The 16,129-nt window shown below is 43.5% G+C and overlaps 1 pseudogene; it reads right to left on the reverse strand.

The window, feature by feature from the left end:
- Positions 1 to 13,420: 13,420 nt before the first annotated feature.
- LOC120247628 lies at positions 13,421 to 14,614 on the reverse strand (annotated as a pseudogene).
- Between the last annotated feature and the right edge of the window lie 1,515 nt (positions 14,615 to 16,129).

Here is a 16,129-nt window from a genome sequence, read left to right on the forward strand (position 1 = left end):
GCCCTCGTGTGTTCACCTAATGTAAATTCAGGCTGATATGACAACCTGTAGCCCTCCTGTCAGTCTCCAGAGCCTAGCCAAAGATCCTAGCTTTTCTCTGCCTGCTTGTACTGTTGCCTTCCTGGCGTTTGAATCAGCCTAGGTCTTGGAGACTCCATCTGGTGTCACTCCAAATGTAAGACCTCCTGGTCATTTCCTCCTCTGTCTTTCTTTCTCTCAAACCTGTAACTATACCACAATAATAACAGCCACTATTTGCTAAGCCTATAGTACATGCCAGGATATTTATATACATACCTCATTCGATCTGCACAGCTTACTGATAGGTAAGTGTTATTTTCTTGGCACATGGTGGGCATTTAATGAATGAGTAAATGATTTCTCCCTAGTTTATCATAGGGCCAACAGAAGCTCAGGGAGATCACATAAGTAATAAGGGACAGAGAAAGAATGGAAACTCAAGTCTACTCAACCTCAGAGCCCAGGCTCCCCAAAATCATATGAAGATGCTTCTAAAACCATGGCCAGTGCATTCAATGCAAATCCCCAGGCCTGTCTGAGGGGGAAGCTGGACGTTGTGGTTAGAGATACTGGATTTGAAGTCAGACGGCTAGTAAGCAGGCACACCTTTTCTTGGCTATGTGAATGTGGTCAAGTTGTTTAACTCCTCTGTACCACAGCTTCCTCCTTGGCAAATGGGGATAATAAAAGTAACAACTCAGAGGGTTGGGCCACTTTAATGAGATAATGTACATAAAGGACTTAGCATGGAGCTTGGTACATGGTAATCACACAATAAATGTTTGTGAAGGTGATGATGGTGCCTGAGATAAACACAACGTAACAGTCCCTTCCTATACCTTCTCTGAACCTTGCTCTTTACCCCATTACCTCCATACCTTTATCCACTGTACTGGCCTGAATGGTAGCCACCAAAAATATAGGCCGATGCCCTAATTCTATTTAAACTACAAATGTTACCTTATTTGGAAAAAGAATCTATCTCTGCAAGTATGATCAAGTTAATGAGGTTGAGATTAAGAGATCATCTTGGATCATCTGGGTGCACTCTACATTCAATGGCAAGAGATAGACAGAGGAAGATTTGAGTTTCAGTATTATAATTTTACATCATATTATTTAACTTATGTGAATATCATGAGGAGAGTAAATATCACTCAAGGACTTTACCCCCTCATCTGGGAAAGGTGTTAGTGTGCTTTTGGTTGTAGGCAGGATAATTGTATTGTGCTGGTGGAATTGTCAATAACCTCACTATTGTCTTTATTTGGAGTTTAAATATTGTTTAAGAAGATGGATATGGGTGCCAAGTTGATAATTTTATGTGCCAGCTTTATTGGGTCATGGAGTGCCTAGATATTTAGTCAAACATTATTCTGGGAATGTCTGTGAAAGTGTTTTTGGATGAGATTAACATTTAAATCAGTAGACTGAGTAAAGCAGATTGCCTTCCATAATATGGATGGACCTCATCAAATCACTTGAAGGCCTGAATAGACTAAAGAGCTTATCTCCCCAATCTTACTTGATTTTATCCCCAATAAAGGAATTTTCCTACCTGCCAGGTTTCAAACTGGAACATCATCACTTCCTGCTTGAAGGCCTTTGAACTTGGACATCAGCTCTTCCTGGTTCTACAGCAGTTGCCGGCCTCCTGACTTGAACTGGGACACCAACTCTGCAGATTTTGGACCTGCCAGCCTCCATGACTGCATAAGTGAATAAGCCAATTCATAAATATATAATATTGGCTCTATTTCTTTGGAGAATCCTACTACAAAGAGGGAATACTTTTCAACTTACTCAGTGAAATAAATGTTACTAATATTAAAAGTAGACAAAGATATTATAAGAAAACAATGGACCAAACCATATCCAGTAACATATAAATAAAAATGATTAAGCACTATGAACCAGTGGAATTTATCCCTGGAATAAAAGGTTTATTTAACATCCATATTAATTAAGGACATAGACCACATGATCTTCTCCATACATACATAAGAAGTGCTTGATAAATTTATTATCCTTTCATAAAAAATAAAATCCCCCGAACTCAACAAACTAGGATGAGAAGGGAACTTTTTTCAACCAGATAAAGAGCATCTACCAAAAAACTCACAATTAATATCTAAATTAATGGTGAAAGACTGAGTTCTTCCCAGAGTTCAGGAACAAGACAAGGAAGTCTGCTTTTGCCACTTCTTTTCAACATCTTGCTGGAGGCTCTAGCCAAGGAAATATGGCAAGAAACATAAATAAAAGGTATCTAGATAACAAAAGAAAAAGTAAATATTTATCTCTATTTACAGAGTACATAATCTTATGTATAAAAAAGCATAACAAATCTACTAAAACTCTATAAAGTAACAAATGAATTAAGCAAAGTTGCAGGATACAAGATCAATGCACAAAAATGTGTATTTCTATATGCTAGCAATGAATAATCTGAAATAAAATTTTAAACATATCATTTATGATAACATCAAAAGAATAAAATAGTTAGGAAGAAAGTTAAGAAAAGAAGTGAAAGACTTATAATCTGAAAACCACAAAGTGCTATTGTCAGAAATTAAAGAAGACCTAAATATGTGGAAAGTCATACTCTGTGTTTATGAAATGGAAAACTTAATATTTTAAATTTAATTCTTAAATTGATAGACAGTTTCAAAGCAATCCCCATGAAAATCCCAGCTGGCTTTGTTTTGCAAATTTGACAAGCAGATCCTAAAATCCATATGGAATGCCAGTGACCCTGAATAGGCAAAAACGATATTGAAAGATAGAAACAAAGAAGATTCACACTTTCCAATTTCAAAACTTACTGCAAAATCTATAGTAATCCAGACAGTATCATATGGGCACAAGAATAGGCATAGAGATCAATGGAATATGACAAAATAAATATTCACATGTGTGGTCAATTGATTTTCAGCAAGGGTGCCAGGACAAGTGAATGGCAAAAGAAAATCATGTATTTATTTATTTTTTTATTTTTAATAGTTTATTTTTGAGACAGAGACAGAGCATGAGCAGGGGAGGGGCAGAAAGAGAGGGAGACATGAAATCTGAAAGAGGCTCCAGGCTCTGAGCTGCCAGCACAGAACCCAGCGCGGGGCTCGAACCCATGAATCGTGAGATCAGGATCTGAGCCAAAGTCGGACGCTCAACTGACTAAGCCACCCAGGGGCCGCAAGAAAAGTCTTTTCAAGATGCTCAACATCACTTATCATCAGAGAAATACAAATCAAAATCACAATGAGATACCATTTCACACCTGTCCGAATGGCTAAAATGAACAACTCAGGAAACAGCAGATGTTGGCAAGGATGTGGAGAAAAGGGAACCCTATTGCACTGTTGGTGGGAATGCAAACTGCTCCAGCCACTCTGGAAAGCAGTATGGAGGTTTCTCAAAAATTTAAAAGTAGCACTATGCTACGACCCAGCAATTGCACTACTAGGTACTTATCCAAAGCACAAAAAAATGCTGATTTGAAGGGGCACATGCACTCCAATGTTTATAGCAGTGCTATCAACAATAGCCAAATTATGGAAAGAGCCCAAATGTCCATCGACTGATGAATGGATAAAGATGAAGTGAATATATACATATATATGTGAATATTACTTAATGATCACAAACAATGAAAGTTTGCTATTTGCAACAACATGGTTAGAACTAGAGTGTATTATGCTAAGTGAAATAAATCAGTCAGAGAAAGACAAATACATGATTTCACTCGTATGTGGAGTTTAAGAAACAAAATAGGTGAACATCAGGAAGGTAAGGAAAAATAAAATAAGGTAAAAACAGAGAGGGAAACAAACCATAAGAGACTCTTAAATACAGAGAACAAACTGAAGGTTGGGAAGGGAGGTGGGTGGGATGGGCTTAGTGAGTGATGGGCATTGAGGATGGCACTTGTTGGGATGGGCACTGGGTGTTATATGCAAGTAATGAATCACTACATTCTACCTCTGAAACAAATACTACACTATATATTAACCAAATTCAATCTGAATAAAAATAAATAAATAAAAATCTTTTCAACAAAAGTGCTAGGATACCTGAATATAAAAAGAAAAAAAAAAAAGAAAGTGGACCCCTAACACATACCAGATACTAAAATAAACTCCAAATGGATCAAAAGATCTAAATGTAAGAGCTAAAACTACAAAACTCTTAGAAGTAATTTAGGAGTAAATCTTTGAGACCTTGGGTCATGCGGTGGTTTCTTGATGTGATGCCAAAAACATAAGCAACAAAATTTTAAAAATGATAAATTATACTTCATCAAAATAAAAAATGTGCTTTAAAGGACAATATAAAGTAAGTGAAATGACAACCCACAGAATAGGAGAAATTATTTTCAAATTATATACCTGATAAGGGACTTGTACCCATAATATATAAATATACTCAGAAGTCAAGAGTGAAAATACACAAAATCCCAAGTAAAAATGAGTAATTTACTCATAAAGTAGTGAGTAAAAACATTTCTCCAAAGAAGATATACAAACATCTTATAAGTACATGAAAATGTCCTCAACATTACCAGTCATCAGAGAAATCAAAACCACAGTGAGAGACCCACTAGGATAACTATAATCACAAAGAATGGAAATAATTGTTGGGGAGGATGTGAAGAAATTGAAACCTTTATATATTGCTGGTGAGAATGTAAAATAGTACAGTTGCTTTGGAAAACACTATGGCAGTTCCTAAAACAGTTAAAGATAGAATTACCACATGACTCAGCAATTCCACTCCCAGGTATATGTAACCAAGAAAAAAAAGTGTAAGTACATATCCACACAAAATTTTGTGCATGAATGTTCATAAAAGCATTATTCATAATATCTAAAAAGTAGAAACAACCTAAATGTTTATCAACTGATGAATGCCCAAAAATTGTGTGGTATATCCATCCATGCAATGAACTATTATGTGGCAATGCACTACAACATCGACACACCTCAGAAACATTATGCTACATGAAAGAAGCCAGTCACAAAAGATGGCATGTTGTATGATTCCATTTATATGGAATGTTTGGAATAGGCAAATCCACCAAGACAGAGAATAGATTAGTAGTTGTCAGGGGCTGGGAGGAGAAAGGAAGGGGAATGGGGAGTGGGTGCTAATGGTTATGGTATTAGGGGAATGATGAAATGTTGTGAAATTAGATAATAATGATGTTCATACAACTATACAAATATACTAAAATATACTGATTTATACATTTTAAAGGGGTGAATTTTATGGTAAGTAAATTATATCTCAACAAAGCTATAATAAGGAATAATCTAAAAAGCAAAAACATAATAAAAATAATTTGGGCTCCAAGTCCAAGAGAGTTTCAGCAAATAATTGATATTCTTTTTTAAAGTTTATTTATTTATTTTGAGAGAAGGAGAGAAAGGGGGGGAGAGAGAGAGAGAGAGAGAGAGAGAGGGAAGGAGGAAGGAAGGGAGGGAGGGAGACAGAGAGAGAGAGAAGTGGGGGAGGGGCAGAGAGAAGGAAAGACAGACTCTTAAGCTGGCTCTGTGCCATCAGCCCAAAGCCCGACGCTGGAAGCTGGGGGCTCAAACTCGTGAACTGTGAGATCATGACCTGAGCTAAGATCAAGAGTCAGAGGCTCAACCGGCTGCACCACCCAGGTGCCCTAAATAATTAGTATTCTTAACAGATAAATTGTTCTCACAAGTTAATAAGAAGAAAACCACAAAGGCAAAGGAGAAGAATATGTAAAGCTGAGAAGAAATACAAATTGGTTAATAAATATTTGAAGAGGGCAAAAAGACAATAAGGGCTAACACATTCATGGTGCATGCTGTATAAATGCTTCACATATATTACCCATTTAACCTGCACAACAGCTCTATGAATTAGTCTCCCATTCCCTCATGGTAAACGCCATCAAACCACCCAATACTGTGTGACACTGCCGCCCCATCTATGGTGGTCTGCTGACTTATGTGTGGTGTTGTGTACCCCCACAATTCCCATTTGAGCACCACCGACCCCAGGGATCTGATTTCATCCCTGGGATCATTTAGGGTGTCAGGATAGATTGCTGGACTGCGTGCCTTCATTCAAGGTTCCTGGAGTCCTTATTTCTGGCAGTATAAGTTTTGCTATGTGCTATGTGGCAGTGTGTCAGTCCAACTTCCCTAATGAGCTCCTGGAGTGCAAATATTCTGTGTGGTGGGGTACGTGCACACCCATAAGTCTTAGCAATCAGCTAGGCTGGGGGTGAGGTTATTTGCTGCTGATGGAAGATGGGTTGCTCGGTGAGGGCATGTACGCTTCTAGAGGACAAACACAGCGTTTCTGCCCAGCAGTGGCCCTGGGAGGCCCTGCTAGCAGGGATGAGATTTCCTACAGGAAGCAGTTGTGTTTTGCACAAATGTGAGGGGGAAAAACTGATTTCAGAGTCAGAGGCCTGTGCTTTATTGCCTGGCTCTGGTCATTTCAGACTGGACATTTTTAAAAGCAAGTGTTACCATTCATCTACTTTGGCCATAAAATCCCTTAATAAACTATCCTTTAATAAAAAGTCCAGCCTGAAACCTGCAAGCTCTGCCCCTTGCAGAGTGTGCCTGGGAAACTAAGCTTCCTGCTCTCCAGCATTGTCAACTCAAAGCCACAGCCTCGTTAGAACCCTAGTAATAGGGGCAGGCAAGGGAGGGGGAGCTTTAACCACCTCTGACCTCCTACAATGGTCTTTTTTCCTTTCCAACTCAAGCAGGTACTCTTTGCACCAAAGACTACTAAAAATGTAGTGACTGAAAGAGTCTCAGATGAAGAGTTTACTTGGGGAAAGAGAGAGGGCAAGAGTGGGTTTCCTCTAAGGTCACCAGGCTGGAGAAAGGCAAATGGTTCAAGTTCAGATCAGTGGGTGCTCTACTCAATAGTGCTTCTTGAGGACTGTTAGCTAGGTGGGCACAGCATGGAGAGAGGGGAAGTAAGTCACATCTCTCTCTCATTTCTTTAAACCTCAGATTCCAGCACCTGCCAGGCTCCCAGAGAAGTCCCAGAAATGTTTTTGAACTTAACAGACCCATGTTGTTCTTGGGAGGGTCTAGGTATTCTACTGATAGCAATCTCTGATGGACTTTTCCTCTGTGCTGCTGGATTCTTGACTTAGTCAAGCCCTCGCTGTCTGTAGAAGTCTCCTAGGTGGCCCTAGTCTCCTTGTATGATGGGACCTGGGAGATTTCCCATCTGGGCTTGGCAATCTGTTCTGTCAAATGAGTAAACTAGAGAAAAATTGGAAAGATGTAGAGCTAGTTCTTCCATGCTCTGTGGAGCATATTGTCTTTGCTGTGGCCCACATCATGCCATGTTGTCAGGGACTGAATCATAGTCATCCCCATAACCCTCCCAGGGATAAAGACAGTGTATGGCATGTAGGAGATGGAGATACCTATAACTTGGAGCCAGAGAGACCTGCATCAAGCCTTGGAGACTGCCACTTACTAGATGTGAGGCATTATTTAGGTCAATTGGCTTCTCATAATGCCAGTTTCCTGGTCTGTATATAAAATTACTTTTGAATGAGAAAATGAATACAAAGTACATGGAATGTAGTAGGTACTCAGTAGATGGTAACTGTCACCAATATCACCACATCACCACCACCATCATCATTATCAACATCATCACCGTTAATACTGATTGCACACCTCTTGTATGTCCAACCTTACGCTTGCCTTCACTTAGAAGATAAAGGAGAAGCAGTCAGTGATTTCTGCCCCAGGTTAGTATGTATTGGGAGAGCTAGGAGGCATCCAAATAATGACAATTCAAGTGCCAATCATAGGAAGTACAGTCATGATATGGAGCTCAAAGGAAGAAACAGACCTGTTTTCTAGGGCCTTCCAGGAAAGCTGCCCAGAGGAGGTGGGTGCTGATATAGGCCTGGATAGATTGGATTTACAGTACTGAGAGGGAAGATGAGGAGGAGAAGGAAGGATGTTCTTGGCTTAGCTCAGCCCAGGCCAGCACCCAAACCTGGCAGTGTCCCCTACTTCCTGTTGGGCTGTAGATGGCCAGGTTAAGTGCCAGGTTTGGAATGCAAATACTGGGCTGGCCACTGGGGGTCGACAGAGATTGAGGAATAGAGAGGCTACCAGGGAGAGGGAAGTATTTCCTTGGGGGACTCTATCCCTTTGATTCAACGACCTATCTAATGCCTCATTTCCCCACAATTGAAATCCCATCTCCTCCCTCCCTTGTCTTTAAAGCCCTAATCCCCTATGGCACTCTTAGTTCAGAAGCACCCAGCTTCCTGACTTCCCCTCCTCTTCCTGGGAAACCAGCCCAAGGAGGAAAATTCCTCTTGAGGGTAGGGGCTGATATAGGGTCTACTTTGTGTCCTAGAGAGGGTCTGTAAAAGAAAAACAAACCAGGCAAAGGAAATTCATGTTCCCCTGAGAAGCTGGCTTCCTGTAAGGAAGATGCTGGGTAGTTCTGCAATTGAGGTTTAACCCCAACCCCAAGTTAGGCAGCCCTCTGGGGAGGTGGAGGCATGGTGGGGGCAGGATAGGGGAGGCTAGGTGCAGACTAACGGCTTAGAAGGAAACTGGGCCCTCACTGGGAGGTACCCTCAGCCCAGGCACTGGGGCCCTCCTGACTGTAGGTAGGAAGGTCTCTAAGCCAAGCCTGGGCTAAGTTGTGAGTGGGGAGGGGAGGTTTCAACGTCAGAAATACTGGCTGGGTTGGCTAAGGGGCAGCTGGACGCTGGTGGGCCTGGGTGTCATATATATGCCAGTCATTATTTGGGCAGCTGGATTCAGCTCCTTATCTATCCTCAGGATGCCCCCAGGGGCACATGGCCTCTCTACCAGTAGGTCTGCGTTTATCAGTCAAGAAAGTCCAGGACCTGATCCTTTAGCCTTCATGGTAGGGTAGGATATAGGAAGTTAGCTCATAGGCTGGTGAGAGGTCAAAGCTAGGACTGGAGAGATGAGGAAGCAGCTACCCTTCCCTGTGCTCCTTGGATCGCTCAAATGTTTGCTCTGCTTGGGATGTTCCTCCAAGGGAACTTTATTCCCTGTGTTTAAGGGGCCTGGGGTGTCCAATGTGTTCTCTAAGGAGCCAGGAGCAGGACTGGGCAAAGATGCTATTTCTCCAGCCAGTATCCCCTTCCTCCAGGCCTACTGGCCATCTGAGATGGGAAGCTAGGCTAGGTCAGTGACAGGTGGGGACAGCTACTGCCTCTCCTACTCCAAATTCCTGAGACCTCGACAGTGATGAATGGCCCAGCCTCACTTTGCATAGTCTATAGGTTAACAGGAGTGAGAGAATAACAGGAAGGCTGGGTTGGAGTGTTGTGGGATTTCCCCCCTAAACTGCACCCTGCTGGGCTAGAGGAAGCTGAGTGCAGATCAGTGACACACAGGAGGGCAGGGATATCCAAACATGAGGCTTCTGAGGAACCCAGGGTCCTAGCTGCAATTCTGAGCCTTGTGCTACCTACTCTGCCACACCTAGCCATGTTCTATCTCTCAGATGCCCTATTGTAGGCTCTTTTAAGGGACAGGTGACAGGTCATTTACCTGTATGGGGCCTGAGGGTTTGGGACAGATTTCTAGAAGTCCAGGGTAGGGTGAAGTGGAATAAGGAAGGGATAAAGAGGGAGGGAAGGAGGGGAGCAGGACCATCTCAAAAAAGGGGCTCCTTCTAGCCCTAGTATCGTGCTGACAGCCTGAGCAGGGACCAGGCTGACACCTAGAAGATCAAGGTGATCTCAGTTGAAACACCTATAAACCAGGGGTGAAACTGGGGCAGGGATTGTGGAGGGGCTGAGGGTTGAGAGTCTGGTTGAACCTTGGGCCTTTGGGATCACCCACTCCTTCACCAGCCACTGAAAATTGTCATGGCTGCGGTGAAACTAGACTTGCAAGGTTTACCTACCTGGAGCTTGATCTGACCTAGTCTTGGGGTGTGGTCCATCCAGGAGAGGGGAGGAGGAAGAGTGGGAGGGCTCGGGCCCCTCCCTGGGCTTGCCCTGAGACTAACCCAGAGATAGAGTGATTTGGGAAAAGCAATTTGTTGGGGAAGGACAGCTGGATCCAACACAGACCCAAGTAAATCTCAGCTAGAGGAGCCATGATGGCACAGAGAGGAACAGGAGAGAAATGGACGGTGGGAATGAGCTAGCCAGGCAAGAGAGGGCATTGCAAGCTGAGGTTGGCAGGGATAGAGGATGCAGACAGTTGGAACTTGGAACTTCAGTTTTTTTTCATCTCTAGAATAGGCTCATCAATATCCACTTCAGGGATATATAAGATAATATAGCACCAAAGGTGAAAGTACCCAGACAGTGCCTGGCATATAGTAGGTGTTCAAGAAACGGAGCTCTCCTTTTCCCTGTAGGGAATGACTGTGTGTGTCTGTGAAGAGGGTACATGCAGAGGCTATGGGTCTTTGAGGGGACAGATAGGGGACCTAGGTCAGGCTGGGGATGACTGTAGGTATAAGAGAGGGCTGCTAGCCTTACTGGGTTGTCCCAGCTCACATTGCCCTGGGCCTGTTCTTTAACCTTTGGTGTTCAAGGCCCACCCCTTGGCACACACTCCTTTCCAGAGCCTTGAGATATCAGTGTAGACTCACAAGAGTCATTAGTTACAACATAAGTTGTATAGCTAAATGGCCTAGGTTAGAATCCTGACTCTCCTACCTCCTGGCAGTGTGGCTTTATGTGAGTTAGTTCACTTCTCTTGTCTCAGACTGGAAGCAGAAAAGGAGAGGTCAAGGGCAAGGGCCAAGTAAATTGAGTGTGTGTGTGTGTGTGTGTGTGTGTGCGTGTGTCCATGCATGTGTATGTAACAGTGAGGCGAGAAAATGTGGGGGCTAGACTCTAGGTTCCACAGGAGCAGGAACCAGGCCTGTCACCTAATACTGCATGAACTGATAGGTGAGAAACACCAAGTGTTCTTATATGAATATGTATGTCCCTGTGTGTGAATATACAAGAGGGGCTACAAACTGTTCATGTGTACACAAAACATGTGAACAGGCAAAAGGGAGAACTTGTACGACTAGGAATGAGGGTGTCTCTGGGGAAGAATGAGTTTCCATTTAGTGAACCATGGTGGGCCAGGCATGATGCTAAGTCCTTGATGTACATGATCTCATTCAACCCTCACCACAGCTCTGTGAAGTAGAGATGATCTCCAAATTATAAATGAGTTCAGTGAAATACACAGAAGCAAAGTGACTTGCCCAAGGAGACACAGCTGATAAGCAGTGAAATCTGTGGCTCTGAAATTTATACCTCCTGCCTCCCATGGGTGTGGGAAGCTGAACTCAGAAGGAACTGCTGGGGACTCTTGTGACTGCATGATGCCTGAGGTTTCCTGCAGTTGTCAGAAATTCTTCAGCATCCCTGGATGTAGGAGGTCCCTGCGTGCTGATTTTGGTGTGCTTGAAGCTCCTCGAAGGCAGGGCTTGCTGGGGCTCTCCTTTGGGCCCCCAGGGTAGGCCCAGCTCAGAAGCTAGCACAGCATCAGTGCTTATGTAATACTGGTGGACTTGAGCCCCAAGGGTGTGTGTGTGAGTGTGAGTGTGTGTGTGTGTGTATGTGTGTGTGTATGTGTATGTGTGTGTTTGGTGATGCTGATCTGGGAGGCTTGGGAAGGGGTGTGACTGCCTCTGGAGTAGGGAGGGCTTGGATAAGAGAGGGCCCACATGCTCCATAGTTCCCATCCTCTTCTCAGGCTCCCCTGGGGAGTAATTTTTCCCTACCTTAGGGGCCTGAATCATATCTGAGCCCTGCTAGCGTGGGGCAGGATGTAGGGGCTTAAAGTCACTGGCCCTGGGCTGTGGCAGAGAGTAGGCCCAGGCTGGCTACCGAGGACCCTATAGCTGGAAGGGACAGGTTGAGGCAGAAAGGTTGTGTTATGACTAAGGATGACCAGCATGTAGAGCAGGCCTAGAATAAAGAGTCCTCTCCTCTTTCCTCTACTGCCCTCCCCAGCCATAATTAGGTATTGGCACACTCAGATTTTGCTTCTGTCTTCCCAGGATTCCCAAGTCTGGCACCATAACCTCATCTCCCCTCTCCCCTACCTGGTCTTAGGCTTGCTTCCCAAGGGGGCACTGGGCATGTTGGCAGCAGAATCTGCGGCTGGTTCTGGGGTTGGTGGTGGCAATTTTAGGTGGGAGCTTGGAGATGTGGCCAGGAACACAGATGAACATTCCCAGGCCTGGTAACCTGTGAATGAAGAGTAGAGTCCTGGCCATCCTGAAGGCAGCTGCCTTCTAAGTATGAACCAACTTTTTTTTTTTTTTTAAGGGTTCAACAACACATGATTTTTATTCTGTTCCTTCTGAAAGCTTGTATCAAAAAACCAGATATATATTAAACCAAGGAATATAACTGAAGACTTATGGGCCTCTTGTGCTTTAAAAAGGGAGGGGGGGAGAAAAGAGTAGCCACTAATTTGGTCAGATACAGCAGGCTTAGTGGTCCTGTTACTTTGAAAAGTTTTTAAGAATGGTTTTTTAAGGGAAAGGGAAAACATCCACTACCCCTTTCCAGAGTTTAAACAGAGGGCAGTAGACATTCTTTACACCCAAATAATGCGACCAAGGTGAATGTAGAATGGAGATGTTCTAAACACAGCTAGGACTCTCAGCAAAGCTAACACACTAAAATCATATGATTACATTTTGAAATAAAATGCACAAAAACCAAATAGGAATTTTGAGATTTTTTTTTCATTTGAAGGTAAATCTTAATGCTATTAAATTCATAAATACGCTAATTTAAATACCCAATTCTATTTATCTAAAACACACATTGCAAACATACAAATATCTATTCTCTCCACATGTCAGAGCCCATTCATTTCATGGTTTGGAAAAGCGGAGAATAGATTCCCCTTAAACTGCAAGTCAGCGGGTGTTTCTTTACAGTTAACTTTAGCAAAATTCATACAAAATAGTAATTAACAATGATCTTCTTTGCTTGTTAACTCACAAGGAAACACCTTCAAAACTGTATTTTGTTAAAGTTTCTGTACTAAAATGTAGAAAAACTGAACTACACAAATATTGAAAAGTTAACAATTCCTTAATTTTTTATTCCTGATACCACTATCACAATTTACAGGGCAATATACCTGATGTAATGAAAAGAAAAAGAAAAAGACAAAGCTACAACAGATAAAAGACCTCAGGAATGTACATCTAATTGATATTACATTGCATTAATCAATAGTTGCACTTTTTGCAAACTGTGGCTATGACAATCCTGAACAAGAAGGGTTTCCTGTTTAAGCTTCAGTAACTTTTCTGACTATGGATCATCATTCCTTCTGTGGCAGATTTTTTTTTACAGTTCCTCTAATAATGCATCTGGAACGACGGTCTCAAAGTAACCTGCAGCTTTCCTGACAACTCCTCGTTCTTTCTCCTGCTAAGAACTGTAGCCCTTTTCTTCTGAAAATTTTTAGAACCTTCTGCTACCATATCCACCACTTCCACCACCAGATCCATAACCACCACCATAGGGACTGCCCCAGCTTCTTCCACCAAAATTGTCCCCCTTCATGGGTCCATAATTTGATTGCTGTTGTCCACTATAATTTTCAAAATCATTATAGTTCCCACCACATTGTTATCACCTCCAAAATTTACTCCTTCATTGTAACCATCATATCCTCCACCACCACTACTATATCCACCTCCTTGGTTTCCATATCCTGGTCCACCACCACCATCGCCTCCTCTAGTACTATAACCAGGACCACCACCATAGTTGCCACCATCACCTCCAAATCCATTATATCCACCATCACCTCCTCCATAACTACCTCTGCTGCCACCACCTCCACCACCATAACCTCGTCTTCCACCAAAGTTTCCACCATGGCCAAAGTTACCGCCACCTCCAAAGTTTCCTCCATGACCCATAAAGTTGCCAGATCCATCTCCACGACCTCTTTGCGATCCAGCAGACTGCATTTCTTGTTTAGAAAGGGCCTTTTTCACTTCACAATTATGCCCATTAATAAATAGTGTGGTATTTCGGAACAACAACTTTATCAACTGTATCATGATCATCAAAAGTTACAAAAGCAAATTCTCTCTTTCTTCCACTCTGCCTGTCCTCCATAACTTCCATGGTTTCAATCTTGCCATACTTTTCAAAAGTCTCTCAAATTATATTCTTCTGTATCTTCTTTAATACCACCAACAAAAATTTCCTTCACAGCTAGATGGGCACCAGGCTTTACAGAATCCTCTCTAGAAACAGCTCTCTTTGGTTCCACTACACCAGCCTGGTGTGGTCGAGCACACATTGCTGCATCGACCTCTTCCACACGAGTAAGTCACAAAACCAGCCCCCCTGGAACGTTTTGTTTGGAGGTCTCTCATCACCACACAATCTGTAAGTGTGCCTCATTTTTCAAAATTTTCTCTTAAACTATCTGTAGTTTCAAAGCTCAAACCACCAATAAACAGTTTTCTCAACTGTTCTGGTTCCTTTGGATCATGGCCCTCCTCCCCTGGGGCAGTGGCGACAGAGACGGCCGGAGTCGGGCTGGGGGCGACCGGGAGGCGGTTTTACCTCCATTTTGAGACCGGACTCGCCAGTATGAACCAGCTTTTAACCAGGAATTATTAAATAAGCAAGTAGGCAAGCAGCAGCTGACAGTGTGTCAGGTCAGTATAGGCTTTGGGGACAGATAAGCCTGGGGGAAATCCTGGTTCTGCCATCGATTAGCTCAGTGACCTCAGTACAGCTACTTCTCCTTTCTGAGTCTTATCTTCCCTCTGATATGAAATGGGGGGAGTGGAACTTATTTCATGGAAGCCCATATAACACAGTTCTTGGCACAGAGTAGTCACTCAGAAAGCAGCAGGATTCTTTCCATGCTCAGGTGCATGCACACTTCAAGGGATCCTAGTCTCCAAGGCAGACTATTGGTGTGCCCCTGTACCTTGTTCTCATTTCTCTTTGTTCACACCCCAATAAGGGGTCCAGCTGTCATATGAGAGACCTGACATAGTTCCTTCTCCACCCTGTCCACCCAGATCCCTCTCACCCTCCAGGCCCTGCCCCTAAAGGTAGAAGTGGCCTACCTAGCTTCTCCCTTCTTATTTCCCTCCAAATATAGTTTTACCCTACAGCCAAAGAGAGCATCATAGAATCCAGTGATAAACCCCTACTTAAGTGAGATGACACAAAACTGTGTAAATGGTAGAGAATTTTGGGAATGTTGCTCACCTAATTATCTTCATAAAGCAGCAGCAAAGAGACTATATCCTTGGCTATCCAAAACCGAGATCTTCCTCCTAATGGTTTCCCTTCCTCCACATACTGGGCCACAGTTCTTGCCAAGGCCACTAGGTCTGTCCCAAGGCTTGTGTTCAAGTCATGTGCTAGGTTTGTGTGTGCCACGCTCCAGGGTTGGGGCTTCCAGTTTGTCCCAGGCGCCCACAGTGCTATAGAAGACCAGTAGGGGGAGACATTAGCACGTGGGTACGCCTTTTGGGGTCCGACCACGAGACTGGGTCGGACCGGGAGGGTCTGAGCTATGGGATGGAGCCAAAGTTATAAGCAAGGACGCGAGGAGGGGCGGGAAGAATGGGCCAGGGCTGGGAGACAAAGGCCCAGGAGGGGCCAGGAGGGGCTGGAGTCTGATGTCTTGGGGCCAGGACGCCTGCTTTTGCTTTTTCAAAAAGCATCCACCCTGTGCCTTTTCCTCTTTGCCCTCAAGGTGTCTTTCTTTATCGAGGTGCTCTCTCATCCCTTTGGCCTATTCTGGGGCATTGCCTGCGACTTTGGACAGGACAAGACTCTAAATTTGGGCTCTTGGGTCCTACAAGGCTCTCCCCTAAAACTGAGATTCCAAACGCCTGGTCCCCAGGGGCAAAGAACTTACCTCCTACCCATCTCCATCCCGTACTTGACTTGAGTCTCCATTACCTACTGCTATCCGTATATTTAGGATTACAGGTCCAAGTGCAAGCAGACAATGCATTGTGAGGGCAGAAGGAGGAAAGCCCAGCAGAGCCCTACGTGAGATAAGTCCAAGAGCAAACAGGCTGTTCTTGCCATAGAGAGGGGCACAGAGCAGAACTTCAG

Source organism: Hyaena hyaena, unplaced genomic scaffold (genome assembly GCF_003009895.1).
Source record: "Hyaena hyaena isolate Hyena2069 unplaced genomic scaffold, ASM300989v1 scaffold_536, whole genome shotgun sequence".
NCBI lineage: Eukaryota > Metazoa > Chordata > Mammalia > Carnivora > Hyaenidae > Hyaena > Hyaena hyaena.